The sequence below is a fragment of the Ooceraea biroi genome, chromosome 8 (genome assembly GCF_003672135.1).
Source record: "Ooceraea biroi isolate clonal line C1 chromosome 8, Obir_v5.4, whole genome shotgun sequence".
Taxonomy (NCBI): Eukaryota; Metazoa; Arthropoda; class Insecta; order Hymenoptera; family Formicidae; genus Ooceraea; species Ooceraea biroi.
The window spans coordinates 3,979,504-3,997,701 of NC_039513.1; the positions used below are offsets into that span (position 1 = coordinate 3,979,504).

Consider the following 18,198-nt stretch of genomic DNA (forward strand, 5'->3'; position numbering starts at 1 on the left):
GTTGCAGAGTCCGAAAATTTCTAAGTTCCTCAGGTCGAAAATTTTTTAAATAATTTCGCAGTTCTGTTGAGAGTTCTGATGGCCCCCCAAAGAGTTCTACCGATTATCCCTAGAAACCAATGCTCTGAAATCGAAAACAAAAAAGTTCTGGCACTTTGAAAATTCTGGGTCTGAAATTTTTTGGAAATCCGGAGTTCTATTGAGAGTTCTGATGGCCCCCCAAAGAGTTCTACAAATTATTCTTAAGGGTCAAAGCGCTAAAATTAAAAACAAAAAAGTTATAGCCGTTTGAATTTTCAGTTTCGTAAAGTTAGCCCCCCCGGTGTTTCAAATGGTATTTTCGTTACTTTAAATGGCAGAACTCTTTCTAAAAAGGACTGAAAACTCTAGAACTCTTCGGGGGGCAATCAGAACTGTGCTTATTTTTTTCAAATTTTGAAGAAGGGGGGCCAACTTCACAAAGGTGAGTTCTGCTTATTCTAAAACAGTTCTCGTATAGTTCCGGACATGTACAATGCCTTTCCAAAGAGTTCTGATAGGAACAACGAGTAGAAAATTTTTTTTAAATTATTTCACCCAAAGAGTGGACGTTTTCGACTTTACCAGTGAGACGCTGGTTGATTTTCGAGAGTTCTGCTTATTCCAAAACAGTTCTCATATAGTACGTGACATGTATAATGCCTTTCCAAAGAATTCTGATAGGAACAACAATTAGAAAATTTTTTAAAAATTATTTCACCCGAAGAGTGGACGTTTTCGACTTTACCAGTGAGACGCTGGCCGAAATGTCGGAGTTCTGGCTTTCCTAAAATACTTTTATAGTTCCGCACGTACTTATGATTTTCCTACAGAGTGCTATGTATGAGAGGTGCATAGAACTCTTTAGGAAATTCATAAGTACCTTCGGAACTATACGAAAAATATTTTAGGAAACCAGAACTCCGACAGTTCGGCCAGCGTCTCACCCTTTTCTGTCTTAAAATGCACTTTTCGAGCAGTTTTAATTTTTTTTTAAATTGTACAATGTCGCTGGCGCATAGCACTCTGTAGGAAAATCATAAGTACGTGCGGAACTATACGAAAAGTATTTTAGGAAAGCCAGAACTCCGACATTTCGGCCAGCGTCTCACATTTTCTGTCTGAAAGTTCACTTTTCGAGCAGTTTTAATTTTTCAAAAAAATTGTGCAATGTCGCTGGTGCATAGCACTCTTTAGGAAATTCATAATTACGTGTGGAACTATACGAAAAGTATTTTAGGAAAGCCAGAACTCCGACATTTCGGCCAGCGTCGTCTCACTGGTAAAGTCGAAAACGTCCACTCTTCGGGTGAAATAATTTAAAAAAAAAATTTTCTAATCGTTGTTCCTGTCAGAACGCTTTGGAAAGGCATTGCACATGTCCGGAACTATACGAGAACTGTTTTAGAATAAGCAGAACTCTCGAAAATCGTCCAGCGTCTCACATATATCTCCGTAGATACGTCTTTCTCGGACGATAAAAATTTATTAAATAATTTTTAATGTTTGCGGTCGAAACTCTTTGGAATACGCTTAAATACGTTCAGAACTATACGAGAAATATTTTAATCTTCACAGAACTCTCGAAAATCGACCAGCGTCTCACCCATATCTCTGTATATCCGTCTTTCTCGGACGATAAAAATTTTTTATTAAATAATTGTTAATGTTTGCATTCAGAACTCTTTGGAAAATGGTTAAATATGTTCAGAACTACACAAGAAATATTTCATAAAGCACAGAACTCTCTGAAATTAACCAGTCGTCATTCCCTTAAACATTTTTTAGCTTTAATAATTATAAAAAGATGAAAAAAAATTTTTTCGCTAGAACACTTTCTAGAACTCATGTAGAACTGTAGATCTTTTAAAATCTAGCCGGAATTATGGCGGAAACTGTCGCAGGACAAAGTGAGACGCTGCGTGAAGTTGGCGTCTCACTTTGCACTATACGATTTTCTCGCTTTAATGGCCAGAACTATGTGTTTAACCTATCAGGAACTCTAGAACTATTAAAAAGGGAGCCAGAACTCTCAATAATTAATGATTTTCCGCGAAATGATACGCCAGCTTCACACACACAACATTTTTACATTCCAATTTTGTGTGAAATATCTTTAGGATTCCTTTTTAAAAAAGAAGAATCTGTATGAAATTTTATTGATATTTAAATATGATCCGAAGATACGGCATAATTTGAGAGCTTCTATCATCTTTATTCACTGCCAGCTTCTCAACAGCGTCATTATTTCTCCCATTAATAATCCGATCAACCGTCAACTTCGTTCTAAGCAGTGTGTGCGAGTACTCCTCGGGAACGGTCTTGTTCGTGTTTGCCGATCGTATTACGTTTCTGTAACCGGTGTATCGCGGTCAACGTTGCTCGTTAGAGACTGCTTTTGCTTCTCAAGCAATATCCAGTCGTCTAATTAGCGTATCCATTCGGTCGCAATGCTGAGGCATTGCTCGACGCAACACCGACTGTATTTTCGATCGATCGATGCTTCATTGTGATAATTTACCTTTCGTGATAATCGCGCGGATGATGATTTCGCGGGTGCATTGTCCGCGCAAGCAATTCCGCGTTGCGCAGTCCTTATTTGGGCGAAATGGTCGGATATCTTTGGAGGACGTGAGGGAGAGCGCGTTAGGTGGTAGGACAATAGAGGAAACGCCCGGGAGTCAAGTTGTTGAACTGCAATGTCGATTGCGATATGCTGTAATAGCGAAGCGCGTACGCTGAGGCGTTGATTGTGATTACTCTCACAGGTAATTATGCAACGTGGTACGCTCGCGAAATGCAAACGTTCCCTTATCGCCACTCCGTTACGACGAATCCGTGCGTCGCGTATCTCTGACGAGTGATAATAACTCCGCGTAACGGGTAGCTTAAGTTCTAACCGATATGGTTCCCCACTTCGTTTGGGGGCGCATAGGTATTAATGGATTTACCTGTCTACTGATTAGATGGGTTATCTCGGGCTGAATGTGTTCTCGTGACGCGGTTCTCGTGACGCTTACCTCGAGTGTCTGTGAACGATATCTCAGGGGTATATCCGCCGGTATTGCACGTTATCATTCCCAGGCACTCTGCAACGGAATATGCGCGCAATTTGCGCCATTAACGTGTCGTAAATAAGCGATTGAAGGAATTCTAAAAAAGGGCCCTGCTGAAAGCAGCGATTGATTTAAGGGATTAGTAATGTGTATAATTAGTAATCCTTAAATTTTCCTCTGGATCTCTGGATAAAAATTTCAGAGCACGGATGTGCTCTTGTATATCGCAAAGATCGTGGTAAAACGATGGCTAGTAAGCGAGCAACTCGGTCAATTCCGCTTATATTATCACTTTTCAAGTATCTCAATAGGACTAGTTCATTCGGTTGCTTACGCTTCGTTAGCGTCGAATAGGGAACAGTATTATGAAGCGGAGTTCTATATGTACGCCTCAGTGGAATGAAGTGTTTACAGTCATTTAGAATGTATTCATCCGATTTTAATTCCTAAGTAGTCAAACGGACAAAACTACATTGAATGTAGGAGAGTTGAATGGACGAGAATTAAAAGAGCAAATGTCAAAGAGCGGAAATAAACGAACTTTACTAGAAAGATTTTTCAACTTATAAATTACATCGCGCGTAATTAACGTCAGATTAATGTTATTTTTACGGAACATTTATATTTATTATATATATAAATTATCGAGATATTAAACGGTGTGTTATTTTGTTACAGTGTAGTAAAGGCCGGTTGTGGAAGGAAGCTACGTCCAACGAATCGAATTTACAGTGCAAATTGGTGCGTTGGGAAACAGGTATTTATAATAATAGAACGTAATAGCGAACTATAATTTGCATGCTACACGTTATGAGCAACGAGAATACGAGCGTATAATGCATAGACTTTAATTACATTACTTCAACTCTGGAATTAGAATAGTACTTAAGTTTTAATTGGATCGATTGTCATTGTTGCAGCAAGGCAAACTTGCGTGATTGGCTTTTCAATTTTAGACTATTTCAATTGCACTTATGTTCCATTGAAACTATTACGCAATTAGCAGATTTGATAATAAACGTAATGAGATTATGCAGACTGTCATTTCTCTTTAAGAGACCTAACGATATTGTGGCGCTAGTGAGAAGGGTAAATTCGACGAGGAAAATCGTAAATTAAGAAAAATGGCTGAATCTGTGAGGGAATTATTCTTCGGCATCGAGACATTTCACGTTTGTACTGCTTTCTATTTGCGGCCGAAAAGAACGCGCAAAGCGGAAAAACGAGTTTCAGTTTCCGATCTGAGAATAGAAGCCTATTCCGAAGTCATACTGCTTTCCATTTGCGTGGAAAAAACGCACTACGCGGCGTTTTTCTATCTGGCAACAGCTGCATCCATAAAGTAGTAGCTAGCTACAGTCGTACTTGTCTGCAGACAAATTTATCCTCGCATTATTAATGCATGTCAATAATATTATTAAGACTACATTCTTGAATCCTATATTGTTAGTTTGTCGGTTAAAACCCGGGACACCCTGTCCCGGGTTTTAACCGACAAACTGCGGGAGCATATTCTACTAGTGGAAATAAGAAAAAATTCTTATATCGAGTTTGCTTAGAAATGCTTTATTACAAAGTTATAAACCAATATTGAAAAGAAATATGAGACAAGTAACAACGGATTTTTTCACAAAAATAAAAATTATCTACGTAATGATTTAGTGACGCATTTCAAAATGTTGTCCTTGCACATCGATACAAGCTAGACATCGACGTAGTACAGAATTTGTTACAGTACGACATTCCTGAAAATTTTGTTGCATCTCAGTAACTGAATTAGTAATTCGTTGCTTTAAATCTATCTGGTACTCTCCTGTTAGGAAATCTACGTTGATACTCTCGTACGGCAGCTCGTGCATTTCCGTCACAGAATCCGTACACGAAATGAATATCAGTGTATTCCTCATTTGAAAACACTTTTGGCATTCTGATAGTAATTGCTAGTTGACACGACGATTGAAATCTAACAGCTACTGTTGTGAAAGTAACAATCATACTGAATCGTTTCAACATAGTGAACATGAATACATGTGAATACACATAACATAAACATCTTCGACCTTCCAAATTCTACACTATGTTCCGTTATTACTTATCTCATATTTCTTTTCAATATTGGTTCATAACTTTGTAATAAAGCATTTCTAAGCAAACTCGATATAAGAATTTTTTCTTATTTCCACTAGTAGAATATGCTCCCGCAGTTTGTCGGTTAAAATCCGGGACACCCTGTATAATTATTCTCTCATTTTTGTACTTATATTACATGCTTATGTGACTATCTCGCAGTATATTCTTTCGCACATTATGTCCACGCGGCAAAGACCTCGCCCGGAAGTCATAGTAATTTCCGCAGTTTGCGCGCGAGAAAAGAACGTGCAAAACGCTTGCGGGGGTACAACGCGCGCCGATCGATGCACCAGACCGAGTGTCCTGCTCCATTGTCGAAATCAGAACGCGTTTTCGACCGGTGCATAACGCGATCGAGAGAAACGTGCCGTCCGCTATCGTAAAGCGCGCTGGGCCATCTTACGTTATTGCACATGACGGACGTGTTCCGTCGGTTTCCGCTCGCGCGACAGCGGTGGCGCATCACAAACCCGGCAGATGCGTACTTGCCGGTAGATATTGTCTCGTATCTGAGAAGCAGCTGGCCGGGAATATTGAAATATTAATAGAATATCGATGAGGCGGAAAGGTGCGGCGCGCGCGCGAAAGCGGAGCTGCCGAAAACTGGGCAGAGCCGAAATTCAGTTACGGCGACTCGCCGCGGGCTGGCCGTCCGGCCCCGCAAAATTTCCGCCGGCCACGATCACGCCGGACGACCGCTTTGCATAAACTAGCCCCGACCGAGCGCGAGTCGCATTACGGCCTCTGTAATCGGATTTTTTAGACAGATGCGCACTTGTTGCGAGCGCATTGTTCGCGGCAGACTGCGCGGAACATGAATGACGACGACGACGATGTCGGAGAGACGCGGAAATGCAAATCAGGTCGCCTCTGGCGGTCCGATTAGCGCGTACGATCGATCGAATGCGCGAGTGGAGGATTTTAATTATTAAACGCGCATTTAGAGTGCCCGTCTAGCAGTGTACTTTTCTATCGCGTGAAAATCTCCCCGAATAATTTGTTCCGTATTCACGGCGCGAAGTATTCAGAAGAATATGAAGTTTCATGATTCGTGAGATCTATTTGCCATTATCATAAAGCAGGGTGAAAAGTACAATAGATCTTCCTTTATAAAAATCATAAACTTGATTCGTGCGATAATACAAATGACACACTAAAAATGGTACACCGAAAAAGTAAAGAATTTTGCGAGGTAGATGATGCTCTTTGTATCGCGTTGAAGTGTCTAGCATTATTGCGAATGTCCTGCGAGCCTCGAATGCTATGCACGCCTACTGATCACAAGCTTGAACAATGCGCAGATGGTCCGATCTCGTCAATGGATAATCTTGTTGATTTCACAAGATACAGTGTAATCGCGCCATGCACATTGTGGATGAGAGGACTCTATTGGATTTGGCTATATCCTTTGTTTCCCCTGACTTGCATGCATATCCTCGGGACAAAGAACCAACTGTTACTACTCTTCATAGACCCCTTTAAACGTCCTAAGTCCATTGTTTCACAGATTTTTCGATCTTAATTGAGAAAATGCGACATCTACAAATTTTTGTTAAGAATTGTAGATTGTTGAGATGTATTTTGCACAACTGCAACTCCAGCTCTTAAAAGAAAATACAACTTTTCTTATATTTAAATTGTTATTTAAAATACCAATTTATGTTTCGTATGCAGAAAGAAAAAGATATAGATGCAATTCGATTATCTTAACATATATTTGTTGTAACTTTTCGTAAATAATCTTGTTTGGATTTCTTGCTCCACAGTTAGGATTCTAACACAGGGTAGAAAAAATGGATCAGAAAGTATAACAATACTGAATAACTGAATCCAATAACTGAAAATAAAAGGAGAGAAAACATTAAACGCAGGAACGATCCTGACGAGTTTCATCGAATAAATACGCGAATGTGTGCACGCACGTAACCGCGCGCGGCCGGCCGCGCTTTGCGTGCTCGCAATAACGCGACTGTTAAAATAGTCGGTCGCGTTCTGCAATTTCTCGAAACAACTGCAACGTAACGCCTAAAATTTGCACGACCACCACCGCCCGCCGCATCTCGCAGTGCCGCTATGGTAGCGGGGTGCCTTCCGCAAACGCGTGAGCGTCCCGCTCGTCCTCACCCCCTGTCGCCACCCTCTGTCGCCACCCCCAGAGACCTCGATGGAGAATCCTCTCGCCGTCGACTCGTGGCGAAACTCGCTCGGCATTCGGCGTCAGCGTCTTGAATGGTGACAAACGGCATGCACCGCGGAACACACAATCGCGCCGTGGTGGCTGCGACTGCTGGTACGACCGGGAGTGGTTGGGATGGGGTGGTTTGGGGGTGCGGAGGCTGACTGCAGCGCGCGAGCAATGCGGCTGTGCACCCCGGCAGCGACGTACAGTTGACAGAAGCGCTTACGGAGGCGAGAGATCGTATAGTACGTACGTACTACTCTGTCTTCATCCCTCTCAGTATGCCTGGTTCGCATCCGTTCCACGCTCCTGCGTGCGTGCGTGCGTTCGTGCGTGCATGCGTGCTGCGTGCGTGCACGCATTCAAGCATATGTACTCTACATGGTGGCGCGCATATCACGGGTCGATTCGTGCGAACGCCCGTGCGCGTAAATTGAGGGAGTAAACGCATGTACGGGCTGCGTCAGATTCTTACGAAAATTACGCAATCCTCCACTTGGAAAGACGTGTATCGTTATTTGCATCGTGTACATGAATATTTAAACGCCACAGCGGCTTTGAACCCATGCGCAAATAGCACCTAAATAATTTGCAATATGCTGATCAATTTGACTTCAACTTCCGTTTAAACTTTTTATTACTCCTTTCAATTTTTAATTCTTTAATATCGCAATGCAGAAATTGTTAGTTTGGTTGGAAATTTTTTGTAAATCTAGTGGACTGTATTTATTGAAACGAGTTTAAACAGTTTCTAAAAAACTGATATTAGTGGTTATAATATAGATGCTTGATGCAAATAATGTGCGATAATACACGATTATAAAGTATATATTCCAGAGTTTTATCGCTAATTCACGTTCATTATCGTATCTTCTGTTATCTCGTTATATTATAGTTTTGAGATTCGTTTCATTCCATATTTTCCAGTAATTTTTTGCGTCTCCATTGATAATCAGATCCATCCATTTCATGTTGCGTATACGAATAAAAAAAGGGAAAGAGATGGAGTGGTTGAGAAATTCGATGCAAAATGAAAAAGTAAGGGATAATAGACGAGATAGACGTTTCATGCGGGATCGGTAATGTGAAAGAAGATCGTTCTTCTTCCGTGACATTGTTTTATGCGCATATGCATATATAAGTAACGCGGATTCACGGGCGCAGTTGCACTGATGTAAACTCGGGAGCTACAGTTTAATCGGAAATATATTCCGCGAATTGGCGAGATTCGTTTATCTAGCATAGGCGTTGTAATCCCGGCACGTAATGTTTTATTAATTAAAACTTTCGACGAGTAAATTGCGAAATGCTTAAGCACAAGTAGTAGTAAAACGTTGCGGTTGATGCTAATGAAACACACAGAATGGAATGAACATTCATAATAAGCGGTAGCCGCCCAAAACAGAGCGTAACGGGCGTTGCGCTCATTACTTTGCGAGGGTATATCGCGAAATGTATTTTATAGTCGGAAGATATTAAACATTCTGGTCCTTTACCGTTCTACAGCGTGGTCTGTTATTTTTCTAAAAGTTACTAGGGGAACGAACCCATGGATCCTATTTTTGACTATAGCGGATCTCCTCGCGTAATTAAAGTTTTAAGAATTAAATAGAATTTGAAAATACCGTTTAAAACTGTACATTATTGAAGTGCTTTTATAATAGATTAATATTATTTAAGCTTGGTGGGAATAATATACCCAGATATTAGGGAAAATGCGCGCAAATATTAACATAATAGCCAAATATAATTAAAAATTTTATTTTAATATTGGTTCATTAATAATTAAAAGACTGTGGCGTATCGAAGATCGAAATTCAATTAAAGCCCAATGTGCTTTAATTAGAATTAATCATATTTAGCAACATTTAAAAAGACGCTCTACGAAAAGTTGATGTAATCTCTATAAAGGATAAAGAAATTGCTACAAATTTATATCCATTTTAGAAAGAACAACTCACGAATTAGGAATGTAGATATTTTAACTTGGAAAAATATGATATACTAGTACTCGCCAAGCAGACTCAACGTACGAACTCCTTGCAACAAGCATGTCTTTCAAAATATTAATCTTTATTGTTTGCAGTAATTTCCTGTAAAAAATTAAAATAGCTTTCGACTTTGAATGATATATATTCTTTCGCTCGAATACAGCTTCTCTCCAGCGAGTGTTATAATCACCGAGGTATTCGAACTCGAACAGCAATATTAAGTCCAAAGTCGCGCCAACTAAACCTAAATCGGTGCTGATGAAATTCAACACCGTCCAAAGTATAGAAGTTCCCGACCCTTTCGTTCTCTTTCCGATTCGCGTCTCCGTTTCCCCGCTCGATCTCTTCGCGAACGCGCGCAAGCCGGTGATCAGTCCGCGAGGGTGTCCCCGCACACGTATGCTCCGGGAAAGAATGTGTCCGGGTGTAGGTGTGTAGGCATATGTGTAGGTTTGCGTGTGCGTACACGCGCGGAGAGGCCACAGAGCAGAACGCGGGGCTCCGAAGTGTAGTCTCGACTCGACTCGAGCGGCTGAATCGATCCACCAGCCTTCTCCTGTACGCTCTCTGCGCCCCCAGAACCAGAGCGCCGAACGAACGAACACCTACCGTCCCACACCGAAAGCCCACCCTCTTTCTCTCTGTCTCGTTCCGTTTCTCGTCTGGCTTGCCGTCTCGTTTCGTTCTACCCTTGCAGCTCTCTCCCCTTTCGCCCTCGCGACGCCGAACCATCGACCAACCTAGTCACGCGAACGCCCGTTTCAAAAATGCCCGGCTCTCGGCGCCGTAGGCGCGAGTCGCTTCGGTATTTCTCTACCCTTAGCTCCGTTTCCCTTTCGCACTCGGTTTCCGTCGAAACTCGACCGAAGAATTTTCGCGGCTGGCTAGTCTTCATACCTAAGCGTTTCGCTGGGTGGATGGCTGGCGTCTATTAGTCTTATCCGAGACCCGTATGGGCGAATAGTGAGATTCTCTTCGCGTGTCAGTCGCGTGTTCAGACACGTACGAGTGTGAACGGTTGCTCTAGCTTCATGAATGTCTAACGTCTGGATAAGATTGGGATACGTGATGTACAAATAGCAAACGCGTTTCTGATGGTTTTTCATTACGTGGTACACATTTCAAAAATAGAAATTTATTTTCCAAAGAAATCAGTTTTCTGGCCAACATAATTATTGTTGTCTCTTATTGATTTATATATAATATTCTATTGTTCTTCTGTCCTCAATTAGAATATTTTCCAATACAGATATTTAATCATATTTTTTATTGTGAAAAATACCTCCACAGTAATATTGAGGCAGTTTAAAAGAAACGCAATAAATTCTGGAAAGATTTTTGTCACCACTGGAAACAGTTCAAAAAATAGAAATCCTCGCGTTCCAAGTGAAATAAAATAATCCTATTTCTCCGACTTGCCCGAGAAAACGCCAACGTTGGAAGAATATTTAGTGTTATCACTGTATGCGAAATATTTGCGAAAGATTTTATTTGCAAAGAGGAAAATTTTTTATTGAATATTATTTGCAGAGAAGCTCGCGGAAAGCTGTTGGCACGTCTGTGGGTACGCAAGGTTTATGCACTCACGCTGCGCTATTAACATAATCCAGTTAACTGGAACATCATAATAAAAAGCACTTGTAACGTTGAATGAGATCTACTTTTCCATAAACGCACTTGTTTACATCATTTGCGCTTGTTGTTTGAGGTGTATCAGTCTCATGAATGTAATCAGTTATGTTGCATATTGCAATTTATGCAAACAAGAACGATCATGTTAATTACCATGTAATCGTAACACAAGACATGCTAATGAGAGAAAACACATTTCTTGATAATAGCATTTTATTCAGAAAATATGCAGTTAATTGCTCTAGGTTGGGGCGGGGATCAAAGGTACTTTAATATTATATACGCGAAGTAGAATATATCTCGAATAGATGCTAAAATATATAATTGCTTTATAAAATTATGTATCGCAGATGCACTGAAAGAAAGAAATTGTCTAAAAATATACAATTGACCTAATTAGGAGAAACATTTCTCATCAATGCTGGCGCTGATTTGTGTCGCGGTCTATCTATGTGCATGTATTGAATTGCGTGTACATTTGCAAATTGTATACACATCCACGTACGTGTGTACTTACCGGCGATAACTATGTAGCGCAACTCACAGGCAGGATATTAGTTAACATATTGGTGAAACACAATATTACGCGCAGTATTGCATATAATATATAATACATATTACGTGTAACACATATGGTACGTACATATATTATACCAGATATTATTTGCACATGTATAGATTTGTCCCAGATTTGCAGTAACACCTATTGTTGACGGATTTTGAATCAGTTCCGAATTTGTGTGTAATCCCTTTAATGGTTTCCATTATAAAGTACTAGCCATCATATTCATGTGTATATTCATATTGTTATTTTTCCTCTTGACGTACACATTTTTATTTATTCTGATAGATAGTTTTATTTGTTACAATTTTTATCGAGAATAAATATTTCCTTTTTACGTAATCATTCACACTAACAGCCACTATTAACGAAACTGTTATTAACAAGATGTTATACTTTCGATTATTCAACAAAAAAATTCGATATCAATATACAGAAATGATTTTAGATATTTTTTATTGAACTTACGCGTGAGAGTTATAACGTCACGATAACGCCACACGTGCATTCATCGATTCAATTACGCGCGTATGTCATGGAGGCACCTCCCCTCGGTGTTGTCCCTCTCTGCACCGGTGATTTGTGTCCCCCCTCCACATCTACGTGCGTGTCTGGGGGCGCGTGTACATTTGCAAATTGTATACATATCTCCGTGTGTACGTACATGCGATAATCCGATATTTGTATTTGAGCGTATCTAGACACACGGAAAAGATGCATGCACTCGCTCACACACGTACGCACGCACGCGTGCGTTTACGCGCTTCTAGCTGTTAGCTCCGTCACAGATATAGGGTGGCTAATGGAGAAATTCAGCCCGCAACGGAAACAGTTACGTACTCTCTCTCTCTCTCTCTCTCTCTCTCTCTTCTTCTTCCCCTCCATCTCTTGTTTCTCCTGTTCTGTTCTGTTGCTCGTAATCGTGGCCGGTCGCCTTCTCTATTTAGAGTCTATTTGATGTGGATCGCGCCACGAACGGCGGTCGCCTGGGGTCGGTCTCTTCTAACCGGCCGGGGCCAATTCAAAACTTTGCCGGCTGTATCGGGCGAGGGAGCGAATCTTGGCGACGATGGCGCGTCTGGTCCATACCGGGTTTGCCTCACGAATCGCCCCCAACGCCCGGGTTTCGCATTACCCTGTGTATAGTTAGTGTATAGTATAGTGTATATATAGTTGGTTCGTCGACCATCAGAATTCAAACAGGATCGAAGGGTGTATTTGCAAAATCTGAAAATATAATAAACGATATTTAGAATCGCGCGCGTGCAGAACATGTCACGGTAGTACATGTTCTGCATCTATTTATTTATAGCTTCAAACGAAAGCTGAGTTAAAAAGTTAGCATTAAAAAAAATATTAATTTACAATTATGATACAATAAGTTATCCATTTATGAATAAATAACTAAATTGATTCTTAATGAAAATGAGTGAACAATCCTCAGTCGTTAAATCGTAAGACGTAAATAAATGTGCAAATGTGCACAGGTATCAAGAGATTTCGAACTTCAGATATATGAAGCATTTAACATTTATATGAGTGCACGGGTGGCAAAAGCGTTTTTATCGCGTGAAAAGTGATAGAAAGCGAAATCGAGGGTATATGCGCGACGCGGTCGATTCTCGTATCTTTGCTTCCCCAGAATGTCCATTTTAATCTGTTCAATTCCGTGATTTGTGACTTCTCTAATCCTCCCTTACTCACGAGTGACGTATCTTCCGATATAAATAAACTACGGATTTTCCTGTCGATTTCACGAAGCCGTCGTTTCAGACTGGAGATACTAGCGGTGACGTTAACTTTCCCTGAATTCGATTTGCGAGTCGTCACATATTTCATTGGAGTAATATCAGTCGAGTGAAATATAATTGAATAAAAACATATCGATACCGTCTTACCAATATCACGATATGTAAAGCAAATCAACGCGCAATTTTTTTGAAAAAAAGAAACATGCGTTAAGAATTTTGATACATCGACTTTAGCATTGCATTTCGTAGCTTGCGCAGAAAGAAATTGTTATATTTAGCTACACCTATAGTTGCAGAGAATGTTGCCTCTTTACATCTAAATTGTACAGTGAGAGCAGTTATCCTCATTTCATGTTGTCCTCATTTACTGATTTAACAAATGTGATTCACGTATATTTGCATATTTCAAGTGTATAAGTAAATATTTTATTAAACGATGTCAAGGAAAATCATGACGGTTCTTTTATTCAATATATATATTTTTTTCCAATAACTATTTTAATCAACTTGTGGAAATTTTCTTAAATTTGATGATATTGTCGCAATAAATATTGTTGTGATATGTAAGCAAACATATTATATATAAGAATTACTATGAAACGCAATAAAAAACGCGAAAAAATATGTTACGCAACAAGAGATCTTTAAAAAGTTTGCAGGATTCGGTAAAACCTGTACTTATCAAACTATCAACTTTATAACAGCTGTATTCACTATGCTATAAATTCTTCTAACTCTTTTAGAGATGCTGCTTAAGATTTAGTCACGCTACGTTGTAAAAAAGTGCGTTATACTTATCGTTGTTTGCACCGAACGTTTTGCAACGAACGGTGAAAATATATACGTCACCTTCCCTTTCTTTTATGGCATCGTAGAGCGCTTATTTTATGAATTGCGTTATGCAAACTTTACGAGTATAAATCCGTATAAATTAAGAATTTTATACAGTGCGTTCCGAACGTAACCATTATTCAACGCATCATTTTACGCTCGAGCAGTTCTGAATCAATTTTTCTCGACAAGAATATCAATATAAATCTAATTATTAACCATAAGTACTAACTATTCATAAAAAACATAAAATATTTATCGCTGACTTCTTGAGATGAAAAATAATGAACTAATATATACTTCCAATAATTGTACGATGAATTAGTTGCGCGAATGAAGCTACTAAAGTAACTCTATACGACAGGCGCGTGGCTCGTATTTGTCCACGCCGTTATCTACGTAATGTCGTAATAATGGTCGTTTCCTCGCATAGCCACTAGCGTGTATGCGCGCATACATCTACGAGTATATGCGAACGTGCCCGGCACACGCGCGACGTGAGAGCTGAAGTAATCACGGATGGGCTTCTCCACTACGGAGAGAGCGAGTATCTAATGGGCGAGTTTGCATCGATGCATAATGACTGGAACGACTGGAGCGTGCTGAATATCGGCACTCCGCGCCAGCATGTACGTTTATAGGACAATCGATGATGTATTAATGTCATAGGCGCGCCTCTGCCGATGAACGGACGGACGGGTGGCTCGTACCTATTCCGCCCGTTACGGGCGTTCATCCGCTTGATACAGATAGTCGCCTGTATACGCGCCAATTTGTCACGACGTCAATCCGCCGCTGTTAAGAAACGCACGGCGGATTATTGTCCCACGTCGATGCGAGCGCCCGCGCGAAGCCGGACTAACTCGTCGCGATAATCCCATCGTCCTCCGCGGGACAGATTAAACCTCTTTCGGACCTCTCAAAAGAAATGAGAGACGAAATTTACTGGCTTCTTTTTATTGCTTTTAACGTTTATCTTCGTTATTTCGTTGATTTATCTTTTGAACGGGATTGAAAATAGAATAATTAATAATTAATGTCCTGAATTAGACAATTTTTGTGGAGAATAAATGTGATCTGACAGATAATTGGTAATTTCTGAAATTGCAATTATTCATCGGACAATGATCATTTTTATAGTGGTAAGAGCTAGAAGCTTTAGAGGATGACATCTTTGAGATTAAGATGTTCGTGAAATGCCGCGTTTCACAATAATCCTCTCTCTCTCTCTTGCAACATATATATACTGATGCACACGAGTCACAAACAAGGCCGAGAACTCCGAATCGATAGCAATTCGAGGAGAATAGAGAGACGATCGGGCATCGACATCAGAGACTGTTCGGTCACTGGGCCCCTTGGCCTAGATTCCGTGTAACTTAGAAATCCAGGGATCAATTCTCCTACGATCTCTTGTATGTTGCTGTTTTTTTCACTTTTACTCACTCTCTACTAAGCATATTTTTGCACTCTCAATAGCGACAGCCGTTAAGATGCATTTCGTTCGCGCCGTGTTTGGACACGTGGAAAAGCATCCATCATCCTATGTAGGTTAGACGTAGGCGGGTTACCAAACCCGGAAATGCCGAATCGATGTGTGCGTTTGAGGTGGATAAGAGCATCCAGATATCGACGATGCATACACAATGAGTTAAGTGCGAGATTAATCGTACTACGATATATAGCTGTGCACTGCTTAAAACCAGTGTGCTTTAAGGAAAACACATTGTGAAGAAGAATATGTAGAATAGAGAAAGAACTTTACGTTTTACGAGAAAAAAATTAAAAGTTAGTATTATAGAATTGAATTATCGGTCATTTGGAAAAGAGGGTGGATGGCTGGCGAGCAACCCTTTCAGGAAAGTCGGTTGCGATTATCTTTTGTAGAACATATGTTTTTTCACAAGAATCATTATACTTTCGAGATTCTTATATAATCTCGGGATTCTTCAGCAGCGCATGCACACCATCTTTTTGACATAACTCAATAACTTTTTGACCGACGAGGCTACTCTAATGGAACACGCTTCGCTCTTTGATGAAACAAATTTTCATAAGATAATGTAGATTCAAATTCTGTAGCGATCGATTCAATTATTTTTGTTCGCAAGCGTAAATTGGAAGTAGACGAAACTTTCCTGATGCTCATTCGTGTCATGATTCCTCGTCTCGAGCTCGTTGATTCCACTCTCGACGATCTCACGACGATCGTGCGAGCCAATTAGAGCCTCACAGCGACTCTTTACGAACGATAAACGCTTGGACGATTCAACTCGCAATAATAAGAGCCGCACACACCGGCTGTAATGGCCGCTGATTCAGCGCTATTTTGACGCGCCACACGCTCGGCATAATCGCTCTGCTTGCGATTTTCGGATCTGTGCGAACGTGCGCAGCCGACAAATTAACCCTCTCGCGGTATTCGCGCAACCAGAGACCCGTCACTCGCACTCCGCTCTCTGCCGAAGCTCACCCCCTTTCTTCCCCCATCAGTTTTCCGCCGGCGAGTCGAGGTAAATGCTGAGTATTTAGGATTCGCGAGCTTTGCCGTGTAAACCGAGGCGAAGCTCGAGTAGTGCAAATATTTGATTCCTAAGTCCCGATGAAACATACCGACTCACAGGCGCCCGCCGCCGCGCTCTCGCACGTCCCGCTCGCCCACGGCTCGCTCGACCAGATTATTAACACGATTATTACACGAGCAAACAAGCAAGCGTTGCTTCACGTTGTGTTGCGTTGCGTTGTGTTGCGTTGCATTGCGTTGCACAGCGAGACATGAGCTGAACTGATCCGCGCGTGAGAGTATAATTAACGTCGGGGCTGATACGCCGGAAACTGCATAAGAGGCATGATCCGTGTGCGCGCAGTGCACACAATAGAGACGTTTTATCCAAAATGAACATTTGATCGCTCGTCATCTTTGCGTTCTCGTGGAAGCAACGCGCGATACTCGATCGCGAAAATCGCTCCGAGATTCATCACAATTCTATCTTTTACTTTAGCTCTCGTACTTCGTCCGACTCCTCATCGCCGATGATCGGAGGAGCTAAGAAACTCGTCGGAAATTTCGTTTCGATTCGCTTTCGGCGGCTCCTTAGTGAATCCATCATCGCCGAGCTGACGTGATTAAGTCCGCTCGACTCCGCAAACTCACGGTCGCGTTTCACGTCGTCCCCTTAATCATATCTATTTTACACTATCATCGAATCTGCTCGTGAGCGCTCGTTTGGGGGAGAACGGATGTGGGGACTCAACCCTCCGTCTCGAAGGACACGCTCGGTTCCGCACGGGAGCACGTTGAGCGTCGAGACAGAGACGGGACGAGGACGGCGTGGCGTCTCGGTCGATGCGACCCTCTCTTCGAGTGCGTTAAACCGAATTAAACAAACACGGCCGCCGCCACTGCGGCGTCCTATGGCGTATAACATATTTTAGAGTCGACCCTGTGTAGCTCATCCTCCCGACTCCCAACACACACTCCGCTTGATTATTTTCCACCCCTGGCGCGGACACTCTGCGCGACCGCAGACTATGGACGACGGCAATCTCGTTCTCTTTGTTATCTAAATGAAAGCGTTGCATCGTTGCAGCGCTGTTACGTGAGTGCATACTATTTGATATCTGTATTCTTTCGTGTCTAAACAACGCTCGTAACTTCGTGAAAAGCGAGATTTATGGAAACGGTCGTGTTCGTGGAACGCACGCGGAGAACATAGATGCAAATCGGAATAAATGTTAGTCGATAAATCTGGCACTTTGTAACAATCTTGTCGGAACTACAATAATAACTTTGCTTTGATCAGCAAAAAGTATGGTATTAATATCATAACTTTTTCTCAAGCTTTTGCTTCGGACACCTTAATGAATCGTAGAATGACGAATGGTACAGGTCACTCCAAGCGTACTACGTAGCCCTTCAGATATATAAGTACTGCTACTTCAACTAAGATAAATGATAGTTGTTTCAACAGTAAGATGTCAATATCGTTTATTACAGATTACATATATCAGAAATCTGCTTCTTTCAATTTCATTATTTAATTTAATT

At 41.2% G+C, this 18,198-nt stretch overlaps 1 protein-coding gene across 4 annotated transcripts in view; it reads left to right on the forward strand.

Moving 5' to 3' along the window:
- Positions 1 to 18,198, forward strand: part of LOC105285825 — a 253,884-nt gene that overhangs the window by 55,836 nt on the left and 179,850 nt on the right. For 2 of the 4 annotated variants that reach the window (XM_011350327.3, XM_011350328.3), the window contains exon 2: positions 3,753 to 3,831. The gene's annotated coding sequence lies outside the window, so the exon portion shown is untranslated. The remainder of the gene's footprint in view (positions 1 to 3,752; positions 3,832 to 18,198) is intronic. The other 2 variants (XM_011350329.2, XM_026971841.1) reach the window with 1 other exon arrangement.